Source organism: Fringilla coelebs, assembly GCF_963513975.1.
Source record: "Fringilla coelebs genome assembly, chromosome: 4".
Classification (NCBI taxonomy): Eukaryota; Metazoa; Chordata; class Aves; order Passeriformes; family Fringillidae; genus Fringilla; species Fringilla coelebs.
The window spans coordinates 28151956-28169231 of NC_140032.1; the positions used below are offsets into that span (position 1 = coordinate 28151956).

The window sequence follows — 17276 nt, forward strand, 5'->3', positions numbered from 1 at the left end:
GAAGGGGGTGTGGCGCTCCCGCTCCGGACGCCGGGATGGGCTCCGGGCTCGGCGCGGGCGGGGGGCGGGAGGAGGCGGGGGGAGGTTACAAAACACCGCTCCACGCGCGCGCCGCCAACGGCGCGGGGTCACGTGGGGGGGACGGGGCGGGCCCGTCCGGGAACGCCCGTGCTCGGGGCGGCGGCGCCCCGGAACCCCCCGCGGCCCGCCCGGCACCGGGGAGGGGGGAGCGCCCCGGCCGGGCCGGGGGTGGCTGGCAGGGCAAGAGGGACAGCCCTACGGGTTGACTCCTAGGAGCGGCTGCCGTGGTGAGGGTCGGGCGTTAGCAGGGCTGTGGGGGAGGCAGGGATAGAGGGACAGAGCCGCCGGGGCGGGGAGAGGGTTTGCAGCGGGGAACGGGGGTCTGTAGCTGCCGTGGTCCCGGAGGCATCACCCGGCGGGTGCCCGCCGCCCTCTCTGCGGCTGCTACTCGCACTCGTCCTGGGCCGCTCGGGCTGGCCCCTCTTCCTTCTTTGTTAGTCTTTTTAATGGAGGACACGATAAGATAAAAGTTACAAGGTTGAGGAAAAGCTCTTTGTCCTTAGGGTTTGTTTCCCCCTCTGTCTCCGAGCGTGGCCAGCCCTCCTCGCCGGACGGTCGGACGCGCCCGCTGTGCCGTCACAGCCCGGCGGGCAGCGAGCCGCGCTCCCCGCCAGCCTGCCTGCCACAGAGGCGGCTCTGCGGGGAAGCACCTGATCTGCTTCACCTCAAGTAGCCACAGTGGGGAAATGCCTAGGCTTTCCAGGTGTATGCCCGCCTCTAATGAAGGCTTGGAGCCTATTGCATAAGTGTTATGTATTTATGATTGTTACAGTGGCGCTTTTTTTTTTAACGTTAGACGGCTGTCATAAATCCAGACGTTTCAGATAAATGTAGCAGTACCTTTAAAACCTTCCAAGCGAAGCTTGCACCTCAGGAAAATTAATATATGGCCTTACAAAGGGAGCAAACTATATTTATCTTCAGCTCTATTCCACGTATGGCAGGCTGGAAAATGATGCTAAAGGTTGTTAAGAGAGCTGTAGGCAAAGATGGCGTGATTGGAAATAACCAAACACATCTGGATTTACATCCAGGTGTTTTGTCTGATCTCAGCTATTCTAAGCTTCATCCAGTGGCTTTCAAGTTCCTAAAGTCAAAGAAAAAATATGTTGTAGTAATTGAAGCATGAGGGGACCATAGGTATATTTTAAACACGGATAGGAAAGATGGTGTCTTACAGTAATTAATTAAAAAATTGAGTAAGTTAGTAAATTACAGTCTAAGGATCAAAGTAAAATGGATATCTGTAGTGTGAACTTGAGTTGTGGTGGGAAGTTGTGAATTGCTTTGAATTATGGCCCCTCACAAAGTACTTGACTTGGCCAATTGGACAAAAGTAAAACTCTGAAAGAAGTACTGTTAAACAGTAGTTTATTTTGCATTTCAGATTAGATTACTCATGGAAATACAAAAGGAAAACAAAACAGGAAAACCCCAAGGGCTTGTGGGATTTGAATTAGGATAGTAAGGCTGTCCTCTGATGGAACAATTTAAAACAGTAGAAACAAAAACATGTTTCCACCATTGCCACTTCCAGTGATTCCTATAAACGTTCATGCATTAGTGATTCAAGCAATCATGAGTGCAATCAGTGCAATCAGCTATTTTACATAATTTCTAGTGTAAAGGCACAAAATACTCATGTCTTTACCAGCATTAGCATTTTGGAGCAGAAGAATTGCGGTTTTTCCTATCATCTTTCTCTTCAAAACTGAAACAGTGAAACAAGGGATTTGAAGTAGAATGGATGAATAGATGGGTAGAGAGCCCGACATTTTTTATTGCTCTCATCCGTTGTAGAAATGTCTGGTATCTGGGAGATTATTTACAAGAAAACTAGACCTCCTCCTGATTCTCTAGGCATTGCTTTTTATCCCTGCTGGAAATGATACTGGGCCCAGTTAGACTGTGATATTACCCAATGTTGACAGTCTTATATCTTTGAACTACAGTTGGTTCTTTGAGCTTTGGGTTTTGGTGTATTATTCCACCTTTGGCATATTTAACTAAACAAGAAAAAACCCCTCAAATTTCAAGTTTTTCACTGTGTTGCCATCAGGATGTGATAGTTATGTAAGAGAGGAAAAAAAGACATTTTCAAGATTAGATAACACGCAGCTCCACCACCACTCCATTAAAATAGCACACTCAAAAATCCTTCCCCCCCTTGTCTTTTAGGGTCAGATAAATGATATTTTAAAACAACAAAGCCTTGCCATTGTGCAGTTCATGTGGGCCATTCTAAGAAAGACTTCAGGGGCTTTCCTTTCCCTTCCTGCTGTAGAGCAGTATTGTACTGCTGGTTATAGAAGTTGGTGGTTCTCATTCAGAAAGGAATCTGCAAAGTGCTGTGCCTTCAGTACAGTGAGACAGAAGTAATTCCTTTCTTCTGCTTTTTAAGGTATTGGTTGGATGTTTTTCCAAGCAATTACCTGTATGAGTAGTGTGTGCAACCCAATTAGACATGAGATGACAGTAGTGGTTTAAGTTGTATTTGACCCTACTTTAGGTAAATTAAGCACAATGATTCTGATTCAATGTCTTCAGAAATCAACAGCAGTATAAACGAAGTGAAGCAAGACCAACCAAGATTAGGGAACAGGCAGTGGACCTAAAAATGAATACCTATGTGCTGGAAATCTAGAGCCAAGCCCCATTTTTACAGGCCCTAGGCAAATACCCAATGAAAAAGTAGTTAACCCAAAGGATATAGTTGTATTCTGAGAGAAATAATGGCTTTCTGGCTGTTTATCCTCTTTTTCTTTGGAGGTAGATGCTAGTTACCCAGCTATTGTAATTTTTTGCAAAGATATGTGTAGCAAAGGCAAAATAAAATTAATTGGAGAAAGATTAGATTGGGCAAATAAGAGTCGTACTTAAGAAAATCATAATAATCCTGAAAACTATTTGTTCTACCCAGAAACACTTAAATATAATTTCTTCTAGGGGAAAAAAAAAACCCAACAAAAAAAAAAGGAAATATCAAGCCATATTTAAAATTCTTGAATGGCTTTTGAAGACCTTGGCTGATAATGTTTGAGTTCCTTCAGCCTTGGTTAAGAAATAATGCTCAGAACTATGATTTGTTTCAGGTTTTCATTGTTGTTAAGTAGAATTTTGGGGCTCTAGTGAGATAGTTCTGGCAGAGAGATTTTTAAATGGAAAAATCCTCAGCATCACTGCAGTAAAACAGACACTAATCCTTGTTTATGCAACACAGTGGTGGGCAAAAGTTGGTTTTGAATTTTTTTTTTTTTTTTGTTAAGAATGGTCAAAAAGCTGCATTTGCAGCTTGGTCTCAAAAGCTAGTTATGGTGAGCTGAGCAGGGCTAGACTGTCAGCAGTACTGTGGCCAGGAGGACCAGGACAGTGATTGTCCCTCTGTACCCAGCGCTGCTGCCACACCTCGAGTGCTGTGGCCAGTTCTGGGCCCCTCACTACAAGAAGGACATTGAGGTGCTGGCACAAGTCCAGAGTGTGACAACAGAGCTGGTGAAGGGTCTGGAACATAACTCCTACAAGAATTAGCTGAGGGTACTAGAGTTCATCCCAGAGACTAGTCTTTCCAAAAAGAAAAGAATTTTAAATGAACAAGATTTATTTTAGATTCTTTCTTTTGGCAAAGGCAAGAATTCTAGCATTTTTATGAAATGTGTTAAATGCAGTGACTTCTGCTGCACAAAACCAGTTTTTAGCTGTCTAAATAAACTGCTAATTAACAAACAGTCAAATGCTCATTGGGATTTCCCTTCACTTCAGCATGAAATCTGAATTCTGCTTCATAGCCTTATAGTATGGCAGTTGCCAGTGGAAAAGACTGTGGATATGGTCTGCCTAGACTTTACTTAAGCCTTTGACACTGTTTCCCACAGGCTTAGCCTGGAGAAACTGTCTGCTCATGGCTTGGACAGGTGCACTGTGTTCTGGCTGAAAAGCTGTCTGCTTGCCAGGCCCAGAGAGTGGAGGTGAACAGAGTGACATCCACATGGCAGCCAGTCCCTAGTGGGGTTCCCCAGGGCTCAGTGCTGGGACAAGTTTGGTTTCATGTTTTGATCAATGCTCTGGGGGTAGGGGTCGGTCTCTTCTCCAAGAAACAAGCAATAGAATGAGAAAATGGCCTCAAGTGGCCTGAAGGAAGGTATAAATTGGCTGTGGGGAAAACTTTCCTTACTGAAAGACATTGGAACAGGCTGCCCCAGGACGTGGTGGACTCACTATCTATGGAGGGGTCTAAACCACATGTGCCAGTTAGGAGCGTAGTTTAGTGGTAGCCTTAGCAGTGCTGGGTTAACAGCTGGACCTGATCTCAAAAGTCTTTTCCAACCTAAATGATTCTCTGGTTCTGTGTCCTCAATTTTGGTTCATTTACAGTTTTGGAGGCGTCTGCCCACTTTGTCAAGAGAGCCCCGAGGAGCTTGCTCCTGCTGGATGATTTTGGATTTGGGGCAGTGACACCCAGAACCCAGGAGATGCTGGTCCCCATTCCTCTTTCCCAGTTACCAGAATGCTAGTTTGTTCATGGTGCTGAGAAGTCTCTTCTCATCTCCAAAAACAGCTGTGTCTTAACCAGAGACTACTTGTTTCCAGTAGGTCCAATGACACTTCTGAGATTTGTCTGTATGAGATTTCTCTCACTTTGAGGAGGATGGCAGCAATTCTTGTCTTTAAAATACAAATGACAAAGGTTGACCTCAAGGGTTAAAGATAGAGTGTATAAAAGGAATGAAAGTTTAGAGCAGATTTTATCTAAAGAGATAAAATTTCAGCTACGGGAGGCTGAGCTGACTAAGTTTCCAAATGTGACAGAACTGACACCCGTGACCATCAGATGATCTGGGAAGAAAATCTAGGACAGTGGCTGAAGATCAGCAAGCACAGTATTGCTTACAGAAAGGAAGAAAAAGGCATTCACCAAGTATAGACAATTAAGCTACCTCAATAGTACATTAGGGATGTAGAACACATTTTTGAGTGAAGAACTAATGAGAGGCATGAAGCTAACATGAATCCCATAATGCATAACCCTTCAATTTACCTAACAAAGACTAAAGTCAACCTAACCAAGTCTGCTTTTGTTCATGTAATGGAAATTATATTCAACAGACAGGCAGTGCTCGAGCTCTTATCTCTTAGCACTGAAGTAAAGCAGATGATATAATGAGCCACATGGAGAATTTTGACTAAAACAGAGTAAGATAGAATTGCTAAAAAGTTGTCAGGTCCAAAAGATCCTGTTAAAAGCCTATGGAAATGGATCATGAGATGGGAAGAGCTTCCTGTCTGGAAACACACTTCATATGCATTTGCTGAGGATCAGCTTTAGTACTAATTTTAGTTGATATTTTCATCAGTGACCCTGGCACAAAAAGACAGGAAATTGATCTTTTGGTTTGGCAGCAAGTAAGAAAGTGATGTCAATAAACTGAGGAGAAAAATGTCAGACAGAAAGAAACCGACCTGCGTGACTGCTAGGATACTAGAAATGGAAGAATTGTAGTCATGCAAGTGTCAAAACGTACATCTATTAAGAAAAGGTATTGCTAGATCTTGAGAGTTATTAATGGGAAGTGATAGAAGATGAGAAAGAACAGGAAGTTATAAAAAAACCCCTGATATAAGCCTAGACTTTTTTTTCCTGTTGAGATAAGGAATTACTCATGCTATACGTGACTGGAGAACAGAGTCACACAATAGACAGTCCTGGTCAGGTTATTTGTAAAACAAGGGGAAGTATAACTAACTGAAGGAAGAAAAGGACAATTTGGAACAGATTTACCATACAACAAGAATTGGAGAAATGCTTGCTCCCCCACTGTCTTGCCAAAATGAGGATGGAGACGGGACATGATTGCCCTATGTGAGTGATTTATGAGAACAGATATCAAGTGACACATAAGAAAAACTATGAAGTAAATGGCTAAAAGAAATTTAGATTAGGAGAGTACTTCTGAGAATCTGATGTGGCATTATGGGATGGTTTCTGAGAAACAGTGGGAGGATTTACACGCTATCAAACAGTGCTTGTTAATGTCAGGACAGGGATTACCTGGCATGCTAAGCTGTTATAGCAAGGGACCGGATTCAGTCTGAAGAACCTAAAACAGTTAATCAGTAGGAAACAAGTTAGTAAATAGAAGAATAATTGACAAACTGCTATCTAAACTTTTCAGCTGTTGAGTCCACCCCTTAGTCTCAGTCATTGTTGCACAGTGAATGTTTCAGCATCTCTCATCTCAGCAGGGCGATGAAGGAACGGTTGCAAAGTCACAAGGACTGCAATTATCCCCCAAGTCCTTGGAAAAAATGCAAACTCACTTAGGGAAGAAGACTTGGGAGAAGTGTGAGGGAAGGAGGGGGAACAACCTCTTCCTTTGAAAGACAGCAGGAATAAGGCATCCTAAACCTCTGCTCAGGTTAGGATACCCAGCACATTGGCAGGACTGACAGAGAAAGTAGCTGCTGTCAGTGCAGCAAAATATCCATACTCACCTTGTGGAGCCATAGAGAGGCATGTTAGCCACTACTTCCATGATTGCCAAAATTAGGTGGGGAGAGAAAGCGGCAAAATCCAAGTTTAGCCACCTTGAGCTTTCTCTAGTAGCACTCCAGAGAGGAAGTGCTCGTGGCTACTGCCCTGCCTCTGCAAACCATGCATGGGACTGGGGAACTTCCCAGAGATTCTGACTATTTAAACCATTAACTTTTGCTTTTCACTCCTAAATGGCTGTTCTGCCATTCTCACTGCTTTAGCTGAATTGGGCATGTTCCACTTCAGGTGGATCCAGTGAAGGACAGAACAGGCCATGCTTTTAAAACCTTTGGTGATTGCTCTAAGTGGGAAAAGACCAGTTGAGCTGAAGTTGAATCTCTCATGGGAAATAAGCTTATTATTACTGAAAAAAATTTTGTGGAATGCCATTTTATTATTTTTTAAAAATCCATACACAAGAAACTGGCAAAACTTCAGTGTAAACAGCCCTGTGAAAATGGCCATGCCAAATACTTCTCTGAGACATTTGACATCTCTCTAATAATATTTTTTGTAATTGTTTCAGAAGGAAAGTGTGCGACATAACAACCTGCAAACAGTTCATACGTAGTCATACCTTCCATGTGTCAACTGCTGGGGAACAGTTTCAGAGTGCTTCACATTATAAATTGTTACTTATTTACCATGCCAATTAGTGACCAAGGTAGCATATGTGAAATGAATTTGCAGTTTCTATTACTGTTAGTTGAAATTTTCCAGTGAAACATTTTCTCAAATTAAAAGAAAAAGTTACCCACCAATCAGGAGGGCAGTGCTTTGTAGAAGAGTATTTATTCAGATAATTTGACAAAACATGGGTAAGTTTTTATGAGAAACATTTTCCAAATATGCATGAAGATAGCACTAGTGGTTTCTGTATATTTCCAGAATAGCTCTACCATGGGACTAGTCCCCACATGCCTCTGATCTGGTAAAATCCCTGTTGTGGAACAGAGGAAACTGATTTTGGGAAATCCATTTCTTGTCAAAGGTCAGCTCCTGGCTCCATAGCAATAGTCTTCTGCCATGTGTCTGTAGCTGCAGTTAAAAAACTTCCAAATTCCTACTGAATCAGCAACCAGGACCTTGCAGTTCTGGTTTCCAACCCTCCTCACATAAAAACATTATATGCAAAATTAGTAATGATATATGCATATTAGAGAAAATCAAGTTTTTCTTGAGAATCTACAGTAATTTCCAACTTCTAAAAGCAGATCTGTTTAGAAAAACTTTTTTACTTTTTCATCCATGAATAAAAATATTTTGCCTCAGCTTTATGGTATTTATTTTTTCCTAAAGTAGCTAAAAGTCATTAAAATTGATGCTTGATGTTTGAGTCACTTCAGCCCTGGCTAAGAAATAATGCTCAAAACCAACTTGGTTTTGTTTTGTTTCAGTTTGTTCTGTGTTGCTTAGTAGACTTTTGGGGCTTTAGTGAAATAGTTCCAGCAGAGAAATTTTTAAATGAAAAAATGCTCAGCATCACTGCAGTTAAACAAACACTAACCCTTGTTTGTGCAACACAGTGGTAGGCAGAAGTTGGCTTTGAATAATTTTTAGTTATGAGTGGCCACAAAGCTGCATTTGAAGCTTGGTCTCAAAAGTTAATTTGAGCTGAACAAAGCTAGACTGCTACCACTATCTTTAGCATTACTGTACAACACTGCAGTGTGACTTTTCCAAGGGATCTTAATTCCTTTTGAGAAAATTCAAGCTATCAGTTCTCAGTACTTTTGAAAAAAAACAGCCCAATAGTGTGTCATTTAGTTACACGGTAATTATGTATGCACTGGTAGGAGAAAAAATGACCACACACTGGATAAATAGTTAACTACAAGTTAGAAAGATAAAGATCTCATTAAAAATAAAAAGGGAGGCAAAACATAATAGGATCTAAAATACTTAGGTAAAGACAGAGAGAGAGTTTATCAGCTTGATCCAATAAGGGACTTAAATACCTCAGGCAAGGTTTATGGAGAATTCAAGTTCCTAAGTCAAAAAAATGAGATTGCAGCTCATGCAGCTGCTGCCTTACCCAGGAGTACCTAAAATCACCAGGCTCTTCCTTGCTTGTGATCTGTATCTTTAGAGTGTCTTGGATTTTACTTTTGTTCACAGTCAGTGTGCAGCAGCTACAGCAGTTTAGGCACTTATTTCACATTCAGCCATTTGCAGTCCTCAGCTGAAAAGTTGAAGGATGCTATTCTGTCAGTGTACACAGGCCACAGCAGGCACAGATTCACATTCTGAAATTCTTAGTTTGTTATAGTTGCTTGCTTTTAACATGAAAGACGGAGAGGCGAAATCGCCTTTTATTTAACTCTGTTAGATTATTTGTATAAGGATAATTCTTGCACATCAGTTCTGTTCCTACAGACAACAGAATTCTTTGCTTCATTGTGGCGTGACTTTTAACAAGAACAGGGCAGGACCATCTTTGTTTTCTATATCCCTGTCTCTTGCTGGGTAGGATCACTTTTCTGCCCTGTGCTGATTTGCATCTTTTTGTGCTTAATGGGGAAACACAGACAATGGGTTGCTGTATAGGAGGCGCTTGTTTTCTCATTTCCTTCTGTTATCCTGGCTGTGATTTAACAGAATACTGCAAGCCCTGCTCCTCATTCTTTTTTTTTTTTTTTTTTTAACAGAGTGGTAATTGGATCCTACAGTTAGGAGGACTCTAAGCTGTGAATTTTAAGCATGCTGTGTTATCTGTGTTGTGGCCTGACTTAAGTTTCTAAGGAATTGCAATAATGCTGCTGCATTTCTGGGGTTTGGTAAGTCTGGTAATTATACTTTGAAACTGTGCAACTGACTATCCTGGAAACACTAATAAGTGGAGTCTCTCATTTCCCTGTTTTCCTGTTCATCGCATTTTTTCTTTTTCCATATGTGGTAATACGTGGTTGTAGATTCTAAAGCATAGCTGAATGCTTCTACGTGTGCAAGGCAACAAATTTAAAAATGTGATCAAAATGTAATCAAAATATGATCTTATTTTAAATTATTCCAGCTTTAAAAAGTAACTTAACTCCAGATATGACATGAATCATATTTGTCTTTTCTTTGGGAAGAGAAACCTTGGACTGATCAGACTCTTATTTCAGCCATTGTTATTAGTAGGAGAGGTGCATATAATCTACAGATTTATAAAATAGCTAAATATTCACTGGAAAATGTGCTCCTATTAATATAAATTGTAATTTTTCAAAGAGCAATGCACTTCCAGTGTGAAGTACTAAATTTAAAGAGATAAAGTGCAGGAGCTCTTAGAGCAGAACTGTAACTGAATAATGAACAGAAACTGAAATAATAGCAAAGGAAGTACTGAAAAGGCTTCAATTCAAGAAGGTTTTTTTTAAATTAAACTTGCTTATTAAGGAAGTGTGCAAAAAGCAAATAAGTCAGCATTTTTAATATTTATCAATATGTTTTCCTTCAGCTGAAAGTTGTTGGCTAACAGTCATGTTGCATATCTCACAATTTTTTTCTGAATTTTTATGTATTCACTCTACGGAAAAAGTACAGGCTGATTGTTTAAAAAATAATGTATAGCAAAAGAAAAGGTGATGATCTTGGACATGTGTTCTATATTCTAATTTGGTATTTAAAGAACGATTTATGTTGGTATCTGTTTATATATTCTCTAATATTTTCTAATATATTCCCTCATAAAATATATATATTCTCTAACATAAAGCTGAATGTTTTGCATCTCTTTATGATCATCCTCTGAGATAAATAATATTGAGATACATTTGGTGTTGAATATAGTTTGCCAAATAGGAGCAGTCTCTTTGAATTTTTAATAATTATTGCTCTTCATTCTTATACAAGTAAAAAAGGGGGAAATTACAGTTATTGCATCATATTTGCGTTAAGGTATGCCTGTATTGTAAAATCAAATATTCAACCAAAATAGAAGGAAGGAAAAAAGCTTATTATGCTTGATATCTAGCCTCTTGGAAAAAAACTTTCATTTCTGGGTGGTCAATAATAAATGCACAATTAAATTCAGAGTTTCAGTCAATTAAAATACATTTTAAGAAATGCATGTAGAAATCAGAAGATACTTGGCAATGTACTTATAGTGGTAACTGGAGGGAAAAGCCCTTCATTTCTTATTACTGGATTGGACTGCTGCTAGTATTAGATAAATTGCTGAGTCTAAATAAATCTAGATAATGATAAAATAGTTAGCAATCTTTTAAAATTCTGAAGGAGTTGTTAAAGTTACAAAATTTGTGTTTACTTATTCTTCTTAGGTTAGCTCTTTAGGATCAGAGGAGCAATTGCTCCTTGTGTTGTAGATATTTCTCATTCATAGAGTTCCATAGAGTTTTTGCATGTATATCCACTTTTTCCTTGTCTGATTGGTGTCTTTCCTTCAGAGGTTTTAGGGCACTGGGCAAGTATTTTGTATCAAAGAGAATAGGAAATACATGATTTTTCTTCAAAACTCTGTAACTAGTACTTTCTACTAAATATAGTGTTATGTAAAGAACATGAGCTGAACAAAAAGCAGTTACTTTTATCACAGTGGCAGAAGACATCTTATTAAATCACCTTATTGACAATAGTTTACCTTTTAGTACCAAAATTAATGTTACCATTTATTCTGACTTTTCAGTATTCTTTTTCTAATTTGGCTTCTACCTGCTACTGTAAACCATGTCCTGTTTGCTTCTTGAACATCAGCAGCATCACCCAGCAGCATGTTGTGTGCTGTAGGCTGAGATACCACAGCCACATCTTCTCAACCTCTCCTACAAAGGTGCTACAGGAAATGTACACCTTTATTTTACTTCTGCCAGGCATACCAGATGACAGGGTTCAATTGGCAGACCATTACTCTCCATTAGACCAATGTTTTTCAATGGAGCCTGGGTTCATACAGGAGAGAAGTGACCAGTCAGATTCTTCATTTTAGCGTGATTGTGTAACGAGCATTGTGTTTCAGTCCTTCTCCCACCTATATGTCTCTTTCACCATGTTTACAGAAGAAAATAATTGAGTATCTGGTCTTTGGCTGTTGTCCACAAAGACTCTTACCTAGGGACAAAAGAAGACTTCATTTATTTTTTTTTCCATGCCTGAAAATGCAATGCAACATTTTTTTAAAAACTCAAATGTGTAGTGAATATGATTTGTCCATGAAGTCGTAACAAGTTTCAGTCATACTGAGTCTAGGCTGACCACAGTTATTCACAGGAGGTTCTGTGGTAAGTAGCCCATCCCAAAGGGATTCTGTGTGATGTGTTCTGTCCTTGTCATAGTATATATAACCATTACATTTTAGGGATCTTCTTTAATAATTTGCATCCCTCAATTTCTGATTGCCAGGAAAGGTTTCACAAGGGCTGAAAGATTGTGATAAGCCCATGCATATGAGAGTATTTTTAAAATCACATAATATATTTTATTTATCTTCATATTTCTATCTCTAGTAAAAAAAAAAAAATCCCTTTTTTTTTTCAGTGAACAGCTTATCCTGCTGTTTTTCATGGGTTTACTGATGTGCTGGATCTGTTTTACATTTGTGTTTGGCTATGCTGGTATTGGTAGATACCTGAGAGCCATGCCTTACTCCCAGTTTGTGCTTGCCCTTCACTGGAGAGCTGCAAACCTGATGAGCTGTTGCCATCATTTTTCTTTGTGACATACTGTAGAGCCTTCTTGTTAGAAAGTACTTGGTTTGTGTCCTGGGGCTCTCAGCTGTGGAGATTTGATGTATGGCTCACTCTGTCAAGTTTCATGGTTCCTGTAATATTTCATCCTCCTGATGGTACTGATTTAACACGTCAATTCCTGGCCATAAAATTAAGCCAAAAGTTAACTATGAAGACTAGATGTAAATATTTATTATTAATTGTAGAAATAGAAGCTGCAACATGTTTTTCTTTGTTGTTTTTAAACATTGGATGGACTGCTGAGGGAGGCAGTGAAATCACCATCCATGGAAGTGTTCAACAAATGACTGGATGGGGCACTTAGTGACATGATATAGTTGACAAGACAGTGATCAGTCAAAGAGATTGGACTTGATGGTCTCAGAGATCTTTTCCAACTTGCATGATTCTGTGATTCATTAAAAAAATATTCTCAAAGGTTCTTTTTCTTGGTATCACCTTAATAAAAATGGTTAGCGGAAAACTGGTGTTTACAGGACTAATTCCTGGGGGTAACAGTCTCTCTAAACCCAGAATTTTTTAGTTCTGCAACACCATTAACAAAATGAATAGTTAGGTCAGTAATTGATTTCAGGCTTAAAAGCAGGTTATAATGATTGTAGGGTTGAGTCTTAGACATAGTAGCTAAGTAAACTGTTCTGGTAAAGTAAACAGTAATACATCAGAACGAAAGGTTTCTGAATAAGCTACTTGCTGATAAATTACAGCATAGCAGAGCTTGCCTGTCAAGAATGAGAAGCAAAGAAGGCATCAGCCTATAGGTTTTGTTAATCCAGAAGTCTTTCTCATTGTAGAAGATTTATGTTGTAAGAAAAATACCAGGTATTTGTAGAGGGAAATTTGGGTAGAATAAGTAATTATTGGGAAGGAAGAAGCAAAGCTGAAGGTATATCTTTCAAAGACATCCTACATGTATATTTATATAATGGGACTGAGTATATTTATACTAATGGGACTGAGATGTCCCTCTTTTCCTTGAAATCACCTCTTTGCCAGTGGTGGAAAGTTGGCAAGTCATGGATGTTGCTGCTTTCCTACTTTCTGGCATCACTTAAAGAAAAATACAGGTTGTGTTCAGATTGTACCGTAGCTCAGATTTCCCTGTGTCTGCAGCCTTTTTGGGACCACAGTGTTAACTCTAAGCAACCTCTGATCCTTCCTCTCCTGGCCCAGACAGAAGCATGTGAGTGATAATATGCATAAGTAAATTTGAAACAAGTCTTCAGCCTTGGTACGGCTTCATTTTGCAATGATGACCTCCTTTCTGTAGATCCAAATAGAAAGATGTAATGCCTTTGTCAGTTTTTACTGCAAAAAACAGTTTCTCCATGGAATGACTATATTACAAAATCTCACTTTGAAGTGACAATTTAAGAAATAACAATGCCTATAGTTAGATTGATTGTTGTTTTGCAGTAAGGACTTTTACAACGTTGTTGTCTTAGAAGTTTGAGTTACTTGATTTTTTTTTAATTTTAGTTTTCAGAATACTGGATTATACCTTCTCTTCCACTATTGCTTCTACTGCATATCTTATTCCTACAATTCTCATATTATTATTCTATTAAAATAAAATATAGACATGAAAATATATATATGTACTTGTGAACAAAATATTTACATATTATATATCTAAATATATTCTTTAAAATTTGCACTTCCATTAGCTTTGTTAAGCATTATCTAGGAAAAAAAAAAGGAAGTTTTAAAGGAATAGAGTAATAAGTGCTTTAAATCTTATAAAAAAATAATTACTACTTTTGCTCCTGTTTGGACTTCTGTTGTAAAAGTGGTGCAGTGTGCTTTTCTGCATTCCAGAAATTTTCTGAGAGTCAACAGCTTGATTGATTGATTCATAATTTGTATTGTGTACCAGAAGGGTTGTTCAATTAAAAACTGCTTGCTGCACTTACAGATCAGGGGAAGGATGTGCAGGTGGAGTCACTGGTACCAAGTGGGAGCTGCTGGTTGGGTTTGCCCTGCAGCCAAGGGCACGTGCTGCCCAACGCAGGCTTGAAGGCTGGACATGCAGCACAGGGCTGGGGGGGCTGCTCTGCTTCCCTGCTCTGGGGGTCACTGCTCCTTGGTGTAAGGTGGTCTTCTGGTCAGGACCACAACTGCATATTAGAGGTTAGAGAAAAGGAAAGGATCTTCTGAACTTTTATAAAGTGCGTGAGCTTCCCTCCAGAGCAACCAGTGTTAGTGCCATTAGTATTACCTGTCCTCGACTGTATTCCTGCTTTCAATGTGCTTTGAGAAGAGCGCATCTCCACTGCTATTTCTCCTGCAGTGGGGATACCATCTTGTAGTTCCAGTGCTTGGCTCCTGGAGTTAGGATCAGGCCTTAGTAAGAAAGTCTGTGAAGATGCTCAAGGGCAATTAAAAATTTTGAAGGAAAATCATGATGATTATTAAAACCTCCACTGTTATCAGGAAAGGTGTTAGTGCTGAATGAGGTTAAGTTCTTCTTCTACTAAGGCAGCATTGAATTTCTGTTTTTCTTTCATTGCAGATGGACCAAAAGATATTTTTTTAATTTTGGCCCACTCAGTCAAGATTCAGACAAATACACATCTTAGATTATTAAAAATTTGGAATTACTTTTATTTCTTTAGGAACAACGGACATAATATGCTCTATTTAATGTAAATTCAACTCTCAGTGTTTTCTGTTTTAGGATGGCACCATCTGGGAATTTTAGAAGGGTTTGCTGTACCTGTTGTGCTTTACAAGCTCAAATCTCTGGCCAGAGCATGTTTCTCATGATGAAGAAGCAGATTCCCATATCTCCAGGCAGATGTTTTCCTGCAGGCTTGGCCCTTAGAAGAAAGGAATTATAAATTCCTGCTTGACTTGGTAAATGTGCTGACTGGGAGATATATTTGTTCAGTGTTTAATAAACTAGTTTGGAACAATGTTTCAGATGAGATAGAGAAAAAAAATCATAGTTTGAAATGATGTTTAATTTTCCCACTAGAAAATTGGCAGTTAACAGCTACATTATTTGTCAAAAAATCTTTCAAGCAAGAAACTAAAGTCGGCTCTATTTGCGCAAAACTAATGGTCTAACATTGTGAACAATTTTTAATAATTTCTGTCACGCATAATACATCCCAGAAGCCACATACATTTGAATGCAAAACAAATGTATTTTAGAAAAGTGAAAATAAACAAAAACAGAGATTTCTGCCAAACTTTCAAGTAATTATTTAGTATGAAAAGTTTGGCCATAAGGCTTTAAGACCTGCATTTTGCATTGAAGTTTTCTGTGGAGCGGCACAGTTATTGAACACAGCAAAAAGAGTAAAGAATTTTTTTAGTAACAGTGAGCAACAGATTATTTTTTAAGTTGTTTTCATTCTATTATGCATAAGTGTTTCAGTTAGGTAGGAGTTTTACTAAATAACTGCACCTTTATATTTATTTTGGTTTGTCATTAGATTTTGAATTTCATGAGTCCCACAGGACAGTTCCCATTCTTGATCTGCATAATTGCCATGGGAGACATCTGAGCTCTGGGCCACCAAAGCTTCGATATTAGAGGTGGTGGATGTTCCGGGTGTTGGGCAGGAATGTGGACTCACTTATGCTCATTCAGAGAAATATTCCTGCCCTTGTACATGCTTTTAGGCAACTGACTCCTGGCCTGACATACTCTGGCTCTTGAGGAATGGAATGCCCTCAGTGCTGGTAGCTCTGTGAGCAGCTGCAGTGTCAGCTCTGGGTTCAGCTCTGGTGGTGAGACCCCCCAAAAAGAGGCCATGAACTGGAACCAACCTTTGCACAGCCAAGGGCACGGGGACCTGTGGTGCCAGCCAGGGCACTGGGCACTCAGAGACACGGCAGGAGCTCAGGACCTCCAGATCTTCCTGTCAGGGTATAAAACCCCAGGTTTTTCTTTGTTTGAAGCCCCTTCTTGGCAACACTGGCTCGAGCTGTTATTCTGTTGTTGCACCATGATTAAAATATTTGAGGGATCCAGACGTCTGAGACTCTGCTATGGGAAACCTGGAGTTGAGCCAAGAGGGAAACCCGGTGTGACTGTGTGCGAGTGGCATGTGTGGCTGCAAAGGGACCTCAGTGCCAGCTTGGGTGGCGTGAGAGAAACTGGCAGAGAGGCTTCGGAATGGTCCGACAGGAAAGTCTCCTTAACACATCCTTTGGTGGCCTCTGTTGCGTTGTGTCAGAGCAGAACAGGTCAAGGTGCAATGAAGTCCATGTGCACGGTTTTGTGCCTTTTCCTCTTGTTGTAACCAATGTATCTGCATGAGTGCTGGGACAGTAAATGCCTGGCATAGCCACAAACCACCAGTTCATTTTGAGCTAGAAAAATTTCCACAGAGCTCTGTCCTTAGATGTAGACCAGGGAAGCAGATGCCAGTGGCTGCTTGGGGCAGTCACTTTCTGTTCTGTCTGTGCCAGAGCTGCAACACAGTGTGCAGCCTGTGGTACCTTCTTTTTGCTGCTTTGCTGATGTTGAGGGAGGAAAGTGTTGGAAATCACAGAACGGCTCTTTCTAGCCATTGATTTTCTGCTCTCCTTCTTTTCCTCCTACTTTATGTATCATGCAGCCACAGAAGTAATACTTGTTCTCTGAGAATTTTCTCTGACTTTCTAGGCACAGCTTATTTCATCACCCACCCTCTGCCTCTTTTGTGTGACAAGCCCTTTCTGGTTTCTGGAACCTCAGACAGTATAGAAGTGTTATGAGAGATGTTTTTAGGGAAAAAAGTGCTTGCAGGAGTAATAGTAGGAAGTGCTTGTGTAGGAGTATGGTGGGAATTTAAATTTGCTTTGACAAACTAGTTGTTGACAGTGAACGATGTTTTGAATGACCTTTTGTACGCAGAAGTGGAGTTGTGCTGGTGGTTTTGCAGTGGTGGACATTTCCAAATATTCCACCAATATACGTACAAATTCAAGGTGATACCACTGCCAAGAATTAACAGAACAAGAGGCAACAAGCACAAACGGAA

The 17276-nt window shown here is 39.9% G+C and overlaps 1 protein-coding gene across 2 annotated transcripts in view; it reads left to right on the top strand.

The window, feature by feature from the left end:
* Positions 1-169: 169 nt before the first annotated feature.
* TRMT9B (tRNA methyltransferase 9B (putative)) overlaps positions 170-17276 on the top strand; it is a 110530-nt gene continuing 93423 nt past the window's right edge. Inside the window, exons 1-2 of one of the 2 annotated variants that reach the window (XM_084204772.1) lie at positions 170-308; positions 9259-9387. The gene's annotated coding sequence lies outside the window, so the exon portion shown is untranslated. Of the gene's footprint in view, positions 309-9086; positions 9388-17276 lie in introns of those variants that run through there. The other variant, XM_084204773.1, reaches the window with a different exon arrangement.